Genomic DNA, 17,645 nt, shown 5'->3' on the forward strand with positions numbered 1-17,645 from the left:
AAGCTGAGTATGACTTTTATACGTCCTGTCACATACGTCCTGTCACCCTGTCCTTTCTTCTTGTTAGGTTTTCCATACGTTCTACATATTCATATAAATGGCTACTCTACAGTTCCCACACAAGAGCCTGGTAGAGGATTCTTCGAACCCGCTTTAGGCTATTTCTCTACTGTTCCACTCTCTAACAGCGCTTGGGAGAAATGAACTCTTAATGCTTTCTGTGCGTTCTCTGGTTTCTCTTATTTTATTACGATGACAGTTTCTCGCTATATAGGTTGCCGACAGTGAAATATTTTCGCATTCAGAGAAGGAAGCTGGTGACTGACATTTCGTGAGAAGATCGTACCGCAACTAAAAACGCCTTTGTTTTAGTGTTTACCACCCCAACTCGCTTATCAAATCCGTGACACTCTCTGCGCTGTTTCGCGGCAATACAAAACCAGCTACCCTCCTTTGTACGATTCCGGTGTCCTTCGCCAATCCTATCTGGTAAGGATTCGATACCGCACAGCAATATACTAAGAGAGAAAAAGCGTGATTTAGGCAGTCTCTTTAGAAGACCTATTGTATCTTCTAGGTGCTCTGCCAACAAAACGCATTCTTTGGTTTGTCTTTCCAAGAACACTATCGTATGTGATCGTTCCAATTTAAGTTCTTCGTAATTGTAATTCCTGTGTATTTAGATGAATTGATAGCTTTAAAATTTGCTTCATTTATCGTATAACCCAAATTTAACGGATTCCTTTTCGTGTTCATGTCCATGAACTCATGCTTTTCCTTATTGAGAATTTCCTTATTGCAACTTTTTGCACTATACAGATATCGTGTCTGAGTCATTTTGAAATTCTTTTTGATCATTTGATAACTGAACAAGATGGCAAATGGCTGCATAATCTGCAGAAAGTCTACGTAGGCAGCTCAGATTGTCCTCTAAATCGCTTATGTAGATCAGGAACAGCTGAGGGGCTGTAACACTTCCTCGGAGAACGTCAGATATTACTTCTGTTTTACTCGACGACTTTCCGACAGTTCCTTTCTAACAGGAAATCACGAATTCAGTCGCAGAGCTGAAGCGAGATTGCATAGGGGCGTAAAGTTTATCAGAAGTCTCTTGTGAGAAACGGCATCAAAAGCCTTCTGGAAATCCAGAAATATGGAATGAATCTGAACGCTCATTACTTCGTGCTAATACAGAGATAGAGGTGTTTTGCCAGAACGATATTTTCGGAACCCGTGGTGAATCAGTAGACGGTTGTCTTAGAGGTAATGCACAGTGTTCGAACACAGTATGTGTTCTAAAATCCTACTGCAAATCGATGGAAATGATGTGTTAAATTCAGCTTAGTCGTCAAATATGGGGTGTGTAGGACAACTGCTTTCTTGGATCGATAGACAACATTCAATATTCAAAAAATGTTCAAATATGTGTGAAATCTTATGGGACTTAACTGCTAAGGTCATCAGTCCCTAAGCTTACACACTACTTAACCTAAATTATCCTAAGGACAAACACACACACCCATGCCCGAGGGAGAACTCGAACCTCCGCCGGGACCAGCCACACAGCCCCTGACTGCAGCGCCCCAGACCGCTCGGCTAATCCCGCGCGGCCTTCAATGTTCAATTAAAGAGTTTTATTACAATATGAGAAAAACACAGTACCTAACTTTGTGCTACACAGATGTGTTGCAAGCAAAGGGCGACAGAAAAAGTAAGAAATCTCTTCCGTATAACAATTCCCAAGTCTGTGTTGCAAGTAAGTGATTGGAGTTGACGCTTCTATCCTAGTAGCTAATCTTGACGCAGCTGTAGAACTCGCTAATCTTGAAGCTACTCTTAGACTGGCCGCTACCAGTCGGGGAGTGGCGCCTGTGTCCTCTTCACCGATGCTGTAGCGTTGTCATCTGGGAGGGAAGTTCGGTCAACCTGTGACTGGCTGGCCTCTTCTCACAGCCTTCCCTGCTGTGTCGTTCCCGACTGGCGTGCCGGCGCTTAACGCCGTAACAGTATGGGTCTGTAATTCATCGGATCACTCCTGTTTTCTTTCTTGAGTATTGGTGTGACCTGTGAAAATGTAAAGCTTTTTGGTACGGATCTTTAGTCAAGTGAACCAACGAATATGATTGTTAAATATGGTCCTATTGTGTTAGTGTAGTTTGAAAGGAACCTAAGTGCTGTACAGTCTAGACAGGAAGATTTGCCGTTATTAAGTGATTTAAACTGCTTCGCTGCACTGAGCGTAGGCAGATTGGTTTTATTGAAGATTCCGGTACACCATGTTATTCCCCACTCTTTTGCCTACAAAAAACTATTTTTCAACATAATCGACGTCCAATACGACGGCTTTACGCCACCTTAGAGAGAGGGGAGTGGGGGATCCGCATGGGACCACTCTGCTATGCGATGTCGAAGCCAACGTCTTGCCGCATCAAAAAGCTCCCCATCAGCCACGCACTACTTCCCATGGAGTGCATCCTCCATTTTGCCCGACAGATGGAAGTTGGAAGGTGCGAGATATGGGCAGTAGGGTGGATGAGAAAGAATGGTCCAATGAAATTTTGTGAGCTCCTTTTGGGTGCGCAGAGTTGTATGAAACCTTGCGTTGTCATGGAGAAGGAGAAGTTCATTTGCATTTTTGTGGCAACGAACACGCTGCAGTCTTTTTTTCAATTTTCTCGGGTGGGGGTGAGGGGAGGGGGGAGCGGGGAGTACCACAATACACTTAGGAGTTGATCGGTGCACCCTGGTGAAGGAAATCAGAGAGAATAAACCCTTCAGAGATCCAGAACAGACTGGAGGAGTGGCTTTGAACATTTTCTTAGTAGGAGAGACGTTGTGGCGCCGCTCCATGGACTGCCGTCTTGTTTCTGGTTGGTACTGACTATGTTCGACAAAATTGTCAAGATCAGCCGCGTAGCGCGCAAGCAGTACGCACACATATTCCTTCGTTACTTATTATGGTCTTGTGTTAGTGCTGAGGAAACCAGAAAACACGCAACTTTGAGTATCCCAGCTAGTAGTCTGTCAATCGCCTCGATTGAGAGTGTCCGCACGTTCCAGCTCTCCAGGAAGCACTGCTGTGTACGGCTGGCCCGCAAACGGGAAACCGGACAGGTTTCCGCTACATTATTGCGATGATGACAAACGCCTCGCCCAACGACTCACCGTACCTTTATTCACTGCCAGGTCTCTGTAGGCATTCTGCAGGCGCCTATGAATATCTGCGACGCTGTGGTTTTCTGCCAAAATAAGCTCAAAGGGAACTCTCTGCTTAGAACACAACTCCGTTACAGATACCATTTTGAGGGCAACGTATAGCGCCGCCACCTGAAGAAACCTCATCACACTATAGGGGCTGAGGCGGGAATATTTCCCGACATCTCACAAAAAATTCCGCATTATTTAACTCAAATTAGCCGAGAAAAAAAGTGTTGCATTTCTTATTGAACGCCCATCGTATTTCTAAGTTACTTATTTTGGCAGCCGTTCTTGATTCACACTTCGAATATTTACTTCGTCTCCTTTGGTGAAGCGGCAACGGCCTTGCCGCAGTGGGTACACCGGTTCCCGTGAGATCACCGAAGTTAAGCGCTGTCGGGCGTGGCCGGCACTTGGATGGGTGACCATCCAGCCGCCATGCGCTGTTGCCATTTTTCGGGGTGCACTTAGCCTCGTGATGCCAATTGAGGAGCTACTCGACCGAATAGTAGCGGCTCCGGTCAAAGAAAACCATCATAACGACCGGGAGAGCGGTGTGCTGACCACACGCCCCTCCTATCCGCATCCTCAAGTGAGGATGACACGACGGTCCGATGGGCCACTTGTGGCCTGAAGACGGAGTGCTTTGGTGAAGCAATTTCAGAAATCTCCCGCTTTAGTTGCCCTGTCACCGGTAGTAGTACCCTGTTCTTTTCTTCGGCGATTCTGCGAAGAGCCTTCTTATTTTTAATTTTATCAATCCGGTTCATTTTCAATATCCTTCTTCACTATCACATCGCAAACACAGTGACTAATCTGTCTTTCCATTTCTCTCACTGTTCATGTTTCACTAAGATAATATATTGTTCTCCACAGGTACACTATCTGATCAAAATTATCCGGACACCTGGCTGAAAATGACTTAACAAATTCATGGTGCCCTCTATTGGTAATACTGGAATTCAGTATGGTGTTGGCCCACCATTAGCCTTGATGACAGCTCCCACTCTCGCAGGGATACGTTCAGTCAGGTGCTGGAAGGTTTCTTGGGGAATGGCAGCCCTTTCTTCACGGAGTGCTGCACGGAGGACAGATATCGATGTTGGTCGGTGAGGCCTGTCACGAAGTCGGCGTTCCCAAACATCCCAGACGTGTTCTATAGGATTCAGGTCAGGACTCTGTGCAGGCCAGTCCATTACAGGGATGATATTGTCGTGTAACCACTTCACCACAGGCCGTACATTATGAACAGGTGCTCGATCGTGTTCAAAGATGCACTCGCCATCCCCGAATAGCTCTTCAACAGTGGGAAGCAAGAAGGTACTTAAAACCGCAAAACAACAAGGGGTGCAAGCTCCCTCCATGAAAAGCACGATCACACCGTAAGACCACCGCCTCCGAATTTTACTGTCTGCAGTACACACGCTGGCAGATGACGTTCACCGGGCATTCACCATACCCACACCCTGCCATCGAATCGCCAAATTGTGTACCGTGATTCGTCACTCCATACGTTTCTCCACTGTTCAGTCGTCCAATGTTTAAACTCCTTACACCAAGCGAGGCGTCATTTGGCATTCACCGGCGTGATGTGTGGCTTATGAGCAGCCACTCGATCATGAAATAAAATTTTTCTCCCCTCCCTCCTAACTGTCATAGTACTTGCAGTGGATCCTGATGCAGTTTGGAGTTCCTGTGTGGTGGTCTGAATAGATGTCTGCCTGTTACACGTTACGACCCTCTTCAACTGTCGGCGGTCTCTGTCAGTCAACAGACGGTCGGCCTGTACGCTTTTGTGCTGTACGTTTCCCTTCACGTTTCCACTTCACTATCACATCAGAAACAGTCGACCTAGGGATGTTTAGTAGTGTGGAAATCTCGCGTACAGACGTATGACACAAGTGACACCCAATCACCTGACCACGTTCGAAGTCCGTGAGTTTCGCGGAGAGCCCCATTCTGCTCTCTCACGATGTCAAATGACTACTGAGGGCGCTGATATGGAGTACCTGGCAGTAGGTGGCAGCACAATGCACCTAATATGAAAAACGTGTGTTTTTGGAGTTGTCCGGATAATTTTGATCACATAGTGTATATTCTCAGAAATTTCTTCCTCAAATCGAGGCCTATTTGTGATACTATTAGACCTTTTGTTATCAGGAATGACCTCTTTGCCTGTTCTAGTCTGCTTTTTATGTCCTCCTTTGTCCGTCCGTCATGGGTTATTCTGCTGCCTAGGTAGCAAAACTTGACTTCTTTGTGACTAATTTTAATGTTAAGTTTCTCGCTGTTGCCGTTTCCACAACTTATTATTACTTTCGTCTTTCTTCGACTTACTCTCAATCAGTATTCTGTGCTAACAGACAGTTCTTTCAGGCCCTTAATTCTTCTTCGCTTTCGTTAAAGCCACGCGGGGTAGCCGCGCATCTGAGGCGCCTTGCCACGGTTCGCGCGGCTGAACCTGTCGGAGGTTCGAGTTGTTCCTCGGACATGGATGTGTGTGTTGTCCTTAGCGTAAGTTAGTTTAAGTTAGATTAAGTAGTGTGTAAAACTAGGGACCGATTACCTCAGCAGTTTGGTCCATAGGAATTTACCACAAATTTTCCAAATTTCCTTTCATTAAACGTAGAAATGTCATCAGCAAGTCTTATCATTGACATCCTTTCACTCTGAATTTTAAACCCACTGTTGAACCTTACTTTTATTTCTACATTGCTTCTTCGACATATAGACTGAAAAGTAGGGATGAAAGATTGATCCTCTGTCTTACACTCTTTCTAATCTGAACACGTCGTTCTTGGTCTGCCAATCTTACCCTTCCCTCTTGGTTCTGTAGTTCTGTATATTACTTGTACGTATTTCTGAGAACTTCCGAACTTTTTCCATCATCTCACAATGTTGAACACTTTTTCTAGGTCATAAACGGTTGGTCACAAGCAGCGACATTTATTACATTTGTTAAGTCTTTTAGCGATATCTTTGTTTATTTGAACACTACTTTTGAGCTTGATGTTCCCACGGTAAGTCGTACTCCAGACACAGTATTCCGTGTTATGTTATTCCACCTTCCACCTACGATCGAATAAGAATCTACTAAACAACATAACTTTGGATTTTATTAATGCTCACTGTTTAGGTAAGTTTCTGTTTAACAATAAAGTATTTGTGGACGCCACCTTGCTCAAAACACAGTTCACTGTTCTTCCATCCTCAGTGGGGCTGAAGGGGCAATGGCAATAAAACGTAACTGGGGTAAAGTCAAAAAGTATAAATTGCTTTATGCTCAAGGAGGCTTAGTCAAAGAACTTAGCAAATGTGTGGCTATCATATATGTGATACAATTCGAAGAAAGACGATTTGCTTGTATAAAACTAGTCATCATTTTACTTTACTTTTTCTTTGTGGCTCGGTTTTCTGACTTGGACTCGTTGCTTTTGATCTATTATGCAGCAATATTAATGACACAATAATTCTTCGGAGCATAGATTTATCATGTTTTCTTACCAAATTCAAACGAAAGTTTGTTGTGGATGACCAATAAAAGATACCTTCTGTCTAAGAGTCCCGACGGAATTTCTGTGGAAAAGACACATTCCACCGCGGAAAAAAAAAGAGTTTTTATAAATCCAATTGAAATAGATGGGTACATTTTCAATTATTTTCCCTTTTATCAGAAAAGCGATGACTTTTTCGCTGTCATAAAGTACGAATAGAAGGGTACAACACATTACTACTGTATTCTTGCTAGGGGACAGTAACTGTTTCGAGTAATTGACTATAGCAGTGTTTTTCATTAAAATAGATAATTCCACTTTTTTGGATCTATGCGAAAAAATTAGACATACGAGTGTACTTACAGTTGTCGACTAAAAGTGGGATACAAAGTACAGAAGAAAACAGAAACGGTACGAAAAAAGGCAATTGGGAGATATAAAATGCCAGTTTCAGCATTTGTTTGTATTTCAATCGATTTTCTGGAAGAAATCCCCAGATGTCACCACCCATTACAATCTCCGCTTATTATCCGTGATTTTCTGGTGGAAACTCTCTCCTCCGAGAAGCCCTTGAAGCGCTCAAGATGAGAATGCAGTTTCACTTATCATAAAGTCTGTCCACATCTTGTCCTTGTCTTTCAAACTGAAACTATATTGACGTGATACAAAAGAACCCAAGACACTATGATTAAAGGTTTTAGTTATGACATAGAGACAGTGATAGGTATGTGCGTAAAGTACAGTTATCAGCTTTTTAGCGTTATCGAGAGGTACATGGCACAACATACTATGCTTGGTTATGTCGCTACAGATTTTCCTCTATTTCAGGGACAGAAAAGAAGAGACAGAGAGAGAGAGGGAGACAGAGAGGGAGAGAAAAATGAGTCACAATCTGAATGTTCATTTGGGAAGCTTGAAAATTTTACATATAAGGTGAAGGGGATCACTGCTGTCAGCTGCAGTGGGACATTACGCGGAATCAGCGGCAACGAGCGAAAATGTGTACCGGACCAGGATTCGAACCCGGGATCTCCTCCTTACTAAGCAGGTGCGTTAATCACTACGCAATCCTTTTTTTATTTTTATTTTTTTGTTTTTTTTTATCCTTACATTCCTGAAATTAACTAAAACTACAAAACAAGAAAAGGGAAACTAACGCCACCGCCACTTTTATCCTAAATTATGAAGAAGAAGGCCCAAAAGAAAACGTGCACCACTTCATGCGCTGGCCACTATCAAGAAAGACCCCAATAACTTCTACGAATAAAAGGAGTGGGAAAGAAGGATACAAGGCAGGAGCCTTTTATAACATTTATTTATTTATTTACTTATTTATTTATTCTTTGTCATGAATGAATCCACCTCCGTCGCTCCAGTACGTCCCCGCAAAGACTGGCGATCACCTTCGACATCAAGGGAAAGAAAATCCCACTTGGTGGTAATCCTTCAGTAGATCATCGATGCGCCCCTTCCAGGAAGTGTGGATAAAGAAGCGTTGAGGGGATCGAATCCGTGAAATGCAAGAAGTGTCATATGTCAGCTGCTCCTTGCATGGATGATCCAGATGCGAGGGGGCTGTGGAAAGCGCTCCCGAGAAAGTTAGAGAAATATTGTTGGTACTTCGGCTTCTTGACAACTGCACTATGTCGGTCATTAAGGTATTGCCAGAAATCGAGGGCAGATTTGTCACCACAACTAAACAGGTAGTGGACTGCACCCCGCTAATCCAAATCGCTGAGTAGGTCTTTGCACGCGGAAAATAGTCCCTGTCCTGGAAGAGAATCATTTGATGCTGTCAGGAATCATGTGCGCGATGAACTTCATCATCTGGCGGACAAAAAGCCAAATAATACTCGACTCGCCACACACAAGCTGATGGCCATCGTCGTCTTGCACGCCACTCGCGGTACGTAATGGTGATGGCACCATGTGGATTTGGTGGAGACGCGACTGGCAGAGCGGTTTCCCATTAACCGTCACACTCCAGGTGGATTGGGCGTCCGACACAAGAGTAGGGACGTGCACTGCCCGCCACACGGCGTTCCACCGCACAAGGGGATGTTTTTCTTCAATCACATTCGGTGGAAGCCGCTGTTGCAGCGAAGCATACGCTATCTTGGCCATCAGTAGACGAGGGGGGAGAAGGACGGTCCTGATGTGGCTATATTCAAGAAATACATAGCTCAAGTAGAAAAACGGCGCTGGGACGTTTGTCAACGGCAGTGGGGCCATGAGTGACCTCGTGGTAAGGGCCTTCACCAGTAAGCAGGTAAGGCATGTCGAGAGCGTCACCACATCTTGGCATGCGTGTTACAAAGAGGTCTGTTGCCCGATTGTGAATGTGACAGACTGAGGCCTCCTTTGTCCTTCTGAAGGGTGAGAGGCTCGTAGCTGATTTAAAATAACAACCCTTGACTCATAAAGCAACCCTGTGCAGCCAACATTCGTCTGGCCATTGACGACGGGATGGGGAAAATCTGGGTCACGTGCGGAATTCGCGATGTGACATAAAAATTTTTAGAACGGTCCCTTTGCATCTTGTGCAGGGTTCGCAGTCGATGGTCACGAAGCTCTGTTCGGATCCCGCGTAATAAGCGCCTGGTATTAAGTCGGTTGTAAAATCAATACCCAGACATCGTACCATGTCGCAGACCCGCAGCGGAACGACGCAGTCACTGGGCAACCCACGGCCTATGGGCAACGCGCGAGAATTGCGAACACTGAGGACGCTGACCGAAACAGCGCCGTTGGAGCCCACTAACTGCAGCGCTGCCTGAACGCAGGAGGAGGACCAGGCAGTTTGCACAGGCCGTGCTACAAAAAGTATTTTCGCCAAGAGTCATCCCGATGAGGCGTCAGCGGAGGCGGCCAAGTAACGGTTCCATGGCGAGAGCGTACAGGATTGCGATCGTTGTCCCAGGATGGGCGGCTTAAGACAACCATTGAACAGGGGCCTAGATGTCGCGCCCAGAGTAGACGTATTATGACCTCCACGAAGCTCTCTGGGACGCCCATTTGCCGCATCACCCCTGTCAGATAATAATGATCACCCCTCTCGAAGGACTGACGGAAATCAAGGAAAGCCAGGGCCCCCTTGATGAGCCGCGTCGCCGTAAGCGCGATCATGCGACGGTATGGACGTAAGCCAGTCCGCGTGTTGTGATCGCCTTCTAAAGATGCCTGATTGTGGGACACCACGTATCTGGCGACCCTCCTGAGACGTGTTGCCAGAAGCCGGTAAAAGAACTTCATATCACAGCTCAGGATCGGTAGGGGGCAATAGTCACTGATGGACGTTCCACCGTTTGGTTTCTGGACAGGAACGAGCAATCCTTCAAGGAGGACAATAGAAAGCTGTAATTCAGAGGACATCAAGTCACGGAATATGTCCATCCAGCCAGACGTCAGTAATTGGCCGTAGGTCTAGGAAAATTCTCGCGGGAGGCCGTCGAATTCTGGTCCCCGGGTAAGCGTTACCGGAACTGCGCGGACTGTCTGGGCATGTCTCACGGTCGATCCACACTCCCACCGAGCGCCACTTATCTGCAGTCCCCGTCCATTTTACTCACTGTTCGCTACTCTGAGATTCCCACTGGAGATCAGATGTATTGCCCAGCTTGGCACATCAATTATACGAATGCGTCTTGTCTGTTCTTTCAGATGTGTCAAAAAAACAGACACCACGTATTCATATGCTTTAAATTTACTTTTAACGCTCATATCATTACCAAAAGGAACAGTTCACTGTGGTTTTTGAGATCGGCACAGCAGTCGCATGGATGGAACGAGGTGCTACTATGTGAAATTCACTTTTTCTTCTTACAAAAGGCTAAGACTTGTCTCTGCAGTCAAAGCTTCCTCTCTTCAGTAGTCCTCTTCATCTCCATGGATGATGAACATTCCATCCCACTGATCCTGTTTCGCGATCGTCCCCTGGTTTTTTTTCACTACGATTTTGCCTTGAGAAATGTTTTGTAGAAGAATATCATGTAGAGTTAAGGTGTCCAACAAATTTTATTTTGCGTTGGCCTATAATTTTCAACAGTTTTGTCTTCTCTTCTACATCCTGTAGAGACATATGATTCGTTATCTTGTCAGTTCAGCTAGTTCTTGTATTTCTCCACGAGAAACAAGTTTCTGCAGCTTCGAGGCAAACGTTCTCCTGCCCTGTTAACGTCCAGGTCTCACATCGGTATGTCAGGACACTCCACACAAAGATCTCTACAAATATTTTCATATTGTGAAAGCTGGTGTGCTCGTTCAATAGAAGGTGCTTCTTATTTTTGAAGGCACTCCTGGTCAGTGCCGGTCTTTTGTATATTGCGTTCAGACATCTATTCTTTGCCTCAACAATGTTTCCGAATTAGTGAAGTTTGATTTTTCCTCGAGTTGCTCACTGCTAGTTTTTTTTGTCACCTTTCCTTCCATCTCCTCTCGGGTCTATATTATGGCTCTTGCCTTCTTGGTATTTATTTTCAGTTTCAATTTTGTGGTCTCTGGATTTTAGACCTGCCACTATTGCTATGTCATCGACAAATCTGGTGCAGCGAATATGAATCTATTAATTTTGATTCCAGTCGTCTTTTTCATCATTGTTGTTATTGCCTCCTCGACGGGCATATTAAATAAGTAACGGACAGAGGACACCCGTTTCTTTTGCTTCTTTGTTGCCACCATTAATGTCCAGTTCAGTAGTTTGACTTCTGTGTATACTCAAAATTAATCGCCTGTCCCTCGACTGAAAGCTATAATTCGCTTGTTATCTATGGAACTTTCTCTCTTGGTGGCAACAGAGAGTGAGAGAAGGAAGCTCAACGAGTATGGAAAAAGCAGACATAATGGAGAAAAGACCACGAGGAAGAATGATAAGAAATCGGAAAAGCAAATAATGCAATAACAACACAATAAAGAATAACTTAAAGGTGAGAGTAGAGAGCTTATTTGCTTTGGATCGCGGGGTGACCTATCGTGACAGCTAAATAAAGTGTCACAACCTGCTTAAAAAGAGTATGATTTAACAATCACTTAGGTTACTCGGTAGTTTATACTTAATTGCAAAAGTGAATGGCTACAACAGATAATTAGGTGGGAGAAAGTATTGTACTCTTAGTGAGCAGCAGGGTATAAGGTCAAGTGTAACTTCCTACTAGGCTGAAAAAGTGCTCAGAACCGGTACTCGAACTCGGGGCTTTTTCTTCCGCAGGCACGGCTCAAGCAAGTGAGGTATCAGGTCACGAATCACACCACAAAAGCTTTCACGTGCATCTTGATGGAAGAGATCTCCGAGGACGAAATATGTTCAGAGAATAATTTCCCTACAGCTAGAGAAGGCTGATCTCAAAATTAAACTATGAAGCAAAAATTGGGAGAAGCTACTCGCTGCAGCAAAAATAAAGAAAAGTCATATTGATCGCGTTTCGTGTCCTGGTACAGTGAGATCAAAGGATCAGGTTTCCTATGTTTCCTTTAATTCAGAACACTTAAAAACATTTAACTGACTATATTTTATACTGAAGATACATTTTCTAAAGGGGCAACCAATTTCACATAACAGACTGGTGTAAGGTTATCCGCATGCAATCATTGTAGGAGTACAAAATACGAAAGGATACAGTGGAAATTTCGACTTAAAATCACTTTTTAAAAGGATGTTATTGATTTCCTTCCCAAATCCTGGATTCTGTATCTTACCGTACATAACGACCAATCGGTAATTCGACACGCGGACTGGCTCTCGTGGATGTTCTTGCTTCCTATGTCTTGCATTATCTGACTCCCATTCTCAAAGTCTTCATCATTGACTTATTAGAATGATAATTGTTGTAAGAGTCCGCGAGGCTTGCACGTTCGGTGACACATGACCACCAATTTTGCGCCTTTACTATGTGTCCCTGTGTATCGTAATACTGTGGTTGGAACCCGTATTATTTTAGGTAACTTCCACTGAATATACATTTATTCTAAATAGTTCTCACTGACATTACACATCCTCAATGTTATTTTCTGTAATCCTTTTTTGCCCATGCTGACGATGTTGTCTTTTTGTAACAAATTCCGGTATGTGCATTACACACTCAGATACATAACTGTTTTCTTTCAGTGTGTAAGTTAAGTTTATCACTGTACGAGGCTACGATGTACGGGACACTTGCATAGTAAAATTCCGTTGCGCAAATTATTAACTAATTGTGTTGATTCACTGTTCATTCTTCGGTTTTCGCAGCTACACAAGAGGACAGAGGGTGTCTGCAAGAATTCGTAAGTTACTGCAGAGAGGAGTGCAGTATTTTATACAAACTCGAGGACGATGCGTTGACACCTCCTTTGATACGCACAACCGTACAATTAGCTATAACATTGTATTAGCGAGAACAATATTTCATACTCATGTTAGTGGCGGCTCGTAACGATGCACAGTAGTTAAGTGCTCTGATGGCTCCAAACGCGGACAAAGATGCTTTGACTAACTTTTACATTTTTTGTATTTTACATTTCTATCATTGACGAGTTACAATTCGTAATGAAGACACGAGCAGTTCAACGGAATGGACAGTGTCTTGAAAGGAGGATATAAGATGAACATCAACAAAAGCAAAAGGAGGATAATTGAATGTAGAAGGTATTAAATCGCGTGATGCTGAGGAAATTAGATTAGCAAATGAGACACTTAAAGTAATAAATGAGTTTTACTATTTGGGGAGCTAAATAACTGATGATGGTAAAAGTAGAAAGGATATAAAATGTAGACTGGCAATGGCAAGGAAAGCGTTCCTGAAGAAGAGGAATTTGTTAACATCGAGTATACATTTAAGTGTCAGGAAGTCGTTTCTGAAAGTATTTGTACGGAGTGTAGCCATGTATGGAAATGAAACATGGACGATATATAGTTTAGATAAGAAGAGAATAGAAGCTTTCGAAATGTGGTGCTACAGAAGAATGCTGAAGATTATATGGGTAGATCACATAAATAATGAGGAGGTATTGAATAGAATCGGGGAGAAGAGAAAATTTGGGGCACAACTTGACTAGAAGACGGGGTCGGTTGGTAGGACATGTTCTGAGGCATCAATGGATCACCAATTTAGTGTTAGAGGGCAGCGCGGAGGGTAAAAATCGTAGAGATGCATACACTAAGCAGATTCAGAAGGATGTAGGTTGCAGTAGGTACTGGGAGATTAAGAAGCTTGCACAGGATAGGGTAGCATGGAGAGCTGCAATAAACCAGTCTCTGGACTGAAGACCACAACAACAACATCATTGACGAGTTACAATTCGTAACGAAGACACGTCAACTTTGTACTCAGGTACAGTTCTTAATAGACATGCTACAGAATTGCAGTCTATGACTCTGTACTCCAACTGTATTGAAAACTTGGCTCATTAGAGAGCATGTTCCCAGATACAGTATCACATGTTGGAGTTCTAGCTTACGCTGTGTGTAGCACAGTAGCTCTAACATGAGTGATCTGAAGATGGTTGATAAACAACCGAAACTAGTAATCGGTTGTAAAATAATCTATTACTGCGATCAATAAAATTAAATGATTTTGTATGAAATTATTTTTTTTAAGGTTTAAAGCCATTTTCTGAAATTCTATAGTGCGAGCAAACCTTTGTCAGAATTCTTGTCCAGTTGTCCGTGGCTTAAAAGGCTCAGTTCTTGTAAATTTTAACATACGCCAATAAAGTTAATTCTACTTAGGATGATGCTTGGTGATGTACTTTTCTTTGTACACTTCTTCTGCTTTCGCCGTGCGGTTAAAGGCGCTGCAGTCTGGAGCCGCAAGACCGCTACGGTCGCAGGTTCGAATCCTGCCTCGGGCATGGATGTTTGTGATGTCCTTAGGTTAGTTAGGTTTAACTAGTTCTAAGTTCTAGGGGACTAATGACCTCAGCAGTTGAGTCCCATAGTGCTCAGAGCCATTTGAACCATTTTTCTTCTGCTTTCGAGGTCTACATTCTACTGCACTGTAGTATACCAAATGTACGTGTGTTAATGCTCCATCTTCGAGAAGCTGTCCTGAGCTGTGAGCAGTGATAAATTCCATCGTCAGTGCAGTGTTTCTCAATGTACACAGTCCATTCATATTCATGTAACCACCACGTATGTTCTACGTCAACGTACAATTACAAACCACAGACTGAAAGTGGCAGCACTGGTAGTGGAACGTGCAGTAGTTCGGAAGCGAACCGATTTATGCGACATCTAGAAGGGCATAATCTTTGGCTTTCAGGCCAAGGATGGAAGCATTTACGATACGGCTAAGGTTGTAAACGGTTCGTGTGCCGCCGTCGTGAAAGTATACCGTGCGTGAAAAATGGCGCTATCCGAAACTGTCGCCGTGCAACTATGGTGCTCCACAGACCATAGATGACAGGAGTGAACAATGGCTGTGGAGATGTGTACGAGAAGACGGACGTGCACCTGTTGAGCAACTGACCACGCAGATGAACCAACGGTCTACCAACAGTTCCTACCCAATGACAGTTCAGCGATCGTTGCTGCTTATGGTCATCCGGATCAGGCCCCTGGTTCATACATACACCCAAGCTGACTGCTGCTCATTTACGATGAACTGACACGCCCATACAGAAACTGGAAGCCCACTGAGTGGCGACAGTTGGCCTTTTCAGATGAATCATGTTTCATTCGCCATCGGACAGATTGGCTTGTATGGTCCGGCAAAATCGTCGTAAGCAACTAGGCCGAAAGAGGGAGCGTTATGGTCTGGAGAATGTTTTCGTGGAATTCCCTGGACGATCTCGTCGTTTTGGAAGGCACAATGAATCAACAAAAGTACGCACATACCCTTTGGAAGCATGTCCGTTCATACCTACATGCAGTTTGTTTTCCCTCGGCATGATGGCATCGACCAGCAAGATGATGCAAAGTGTCACAGCTCACGTGGTTCTAAGGCACCAGGATGCTACAGTGCTCTCTGGCCACCAGACTCCCCAGATTTAAACCCAATCGAGAATCTGTGGCATCACACCGATCAGGCTGTTCGCGGCATGGATCCGCAACCGACAAAACCTAGTGCAGCTGGTCACGCCACTGGAGCTGCATGGCTCCACATCCGTGTCGGTCGGTACCTTCCAGAACCACACTCACTCTCTTCCTGCACGTCTGCGTTGAGAAAGGTGGTTATTAGGCTTTTGACAGGTAGTCACGTTACTGCGATGGGACCACGCAGCTTTCTCAACCTCAATGCGGCAGGCTGTTCGGTGCTATGAAAAAGTCTACAAAGGCTTGGAAATCGTTCTGCCGGAAATATTATACATCTACATTTGTACTCCGCAATCGACGTTATGAGTGTGGTGAAAAATAGCTCAGAAATTATCAAAATTTCCTCCTTCTCCGTACTTGCCTCAACTGTCCACCATCTTACGCATGAGCTCCAATTCTTCAGATTTTTTCGTTAACATCATTTCGCGAGACAAATGTGGTAGCCAGCAACGTGCTGTCGAACTCTTCTTCGAACGTGCGTTCTCGGAATTTCAGCACAAAGGTTCTTCGTGATATGCAGCGCCTCTCTTATAGTGTTCGCCACTGGAGTTGATTCAGCATCTCCTTAACGCTCTCGCGCTTACTAGACGATCGTGTGTCGAAATGTGGTGCTCTCCATTAGACCTTCTCTATCTTCTACGGTAGTATGACCTGGTAAAGATTCTTGATGATGATCAGTACTCAGTAACAGGACGAAAAAGTCTCTTGCAAGCCACTTCTTTCGTGGATTAATTACGTATCCTTAAGGCTCTGCCAGTGAATCTCAGCCTGGCATCTACTTTTCCTGCAATATGTGACCATCTACGACGGCTATTCCTGGATATTTTACGCGTGTTGCTATTTGCACTGACTTTTCACCAGTAGGTAACTTCAATTAGTAATGGATCTCGTCGCCTATTTACACGCCACACGTTAAATGTATTTACGTACAAGGTCACTACAAGTCCCTGTACCAGTTAACGGTCGCCTGCAGATCTTACTGCATTTCGCTACCGCCTTCTGGCATTGCAACGTACCTATAGAACCTCATAAAGCAAAAACTTCATAGATCTTCCGACGTTATCCAGTATAAGATTTATACACACACGGGGTTTCAAAGTCGTTGCACACGTCTCGTGGTGATAGTTCACGTCATGGGGAGCAACGTTTGTCGGAGATAAAATGTTTCCACACGCTTCCTTTTGATGCTCGGTGTCCTTTAGTTTTCACCAGAACCTAGCTGACAAGATTTCACCAAATTATCTGAGTCTGTTAACTAGATGTACAGCAAACTCGTGCAACCTACACCAGTAAATTGTCAGAGTGATTTTCAAAAAGAAAACCGTAAGAATGAGTGTCTAAGCGGAGGTAGCTATTTTAGAAACTAAACAGGAACTTTAATTGTCTTCACCCTACCACCTTTCACGCAGGACAGATGACTTCATGATAGCCACCACACAATGCGCACGTGCCGATTCCCAGTCGCCTCTCAGGGGCACAAACAGTGTTAAACGATACCTCGTTGAGTGAGAAAAGTCAGCGTACAATTTGTCTATAACGAAAGTTGTTCCACATGGTCTAATCTGTCATCTCTAGACGTTTGTCGCAAAGACTTTAAAACAGCCTGCATATAAACTCGTCTGCAAAACTTGAGTATGAGCTGGATAAAGCAACATAACATTTTATTTACTCGGTGGAAATGAATGGAAGTGCGGAAGAGTGTTGCCAGCGATCTGGCAGTCGTGCACAGAAAGCTGTACATATCATGACGTGAGGTCAGACGCCTATATAAGACAAGTGTCTGGCGTAGTTGTTAGATTGGTTACTGCTGCTACAATGGCAGGTTATCAAGATTTAAGAGAGTTTTAATGTGGTGTTAGAGGCGGCGCACGAGCAATGGGACACAGTATCTCCGAGGTAGCGATGAAGTGGGGATTTTCCCATACGAACATTTCACGAGTGTACTG

At 44.2% G+C, this 17,645-nt stretch overlaps 1 pseudogene; it reads left to right on the forward strand.

The window, feature by feature from the left end:
* The first annotated feature begins 3,533 nt into the window (after positions 1-3,533).
* LOC126204858 (5S ribosomal RNA) lies at positions 3,534-3,650 on the forward strand (annotated as a pseudogene).
* Positions 3,651-17,645: the final 13,995 nt, after the last annotated feature.

The sequence above is a fragment of the Schistocerca nitens genome, chromosome 9 (genome assembly GCF_023898315.1).
Source record: "Schistocerca nitens isolate TAMUIC-IGC-003100 chromosome 9, iqSchNite1.1, whole genome shotgun sequence".
Lineage (NCBI taxonomy): Eukaryota > Metazoa > Arthropoda > Insecta > Orthoptera > Acrididae > Schistocerca > Schistocerca nitens.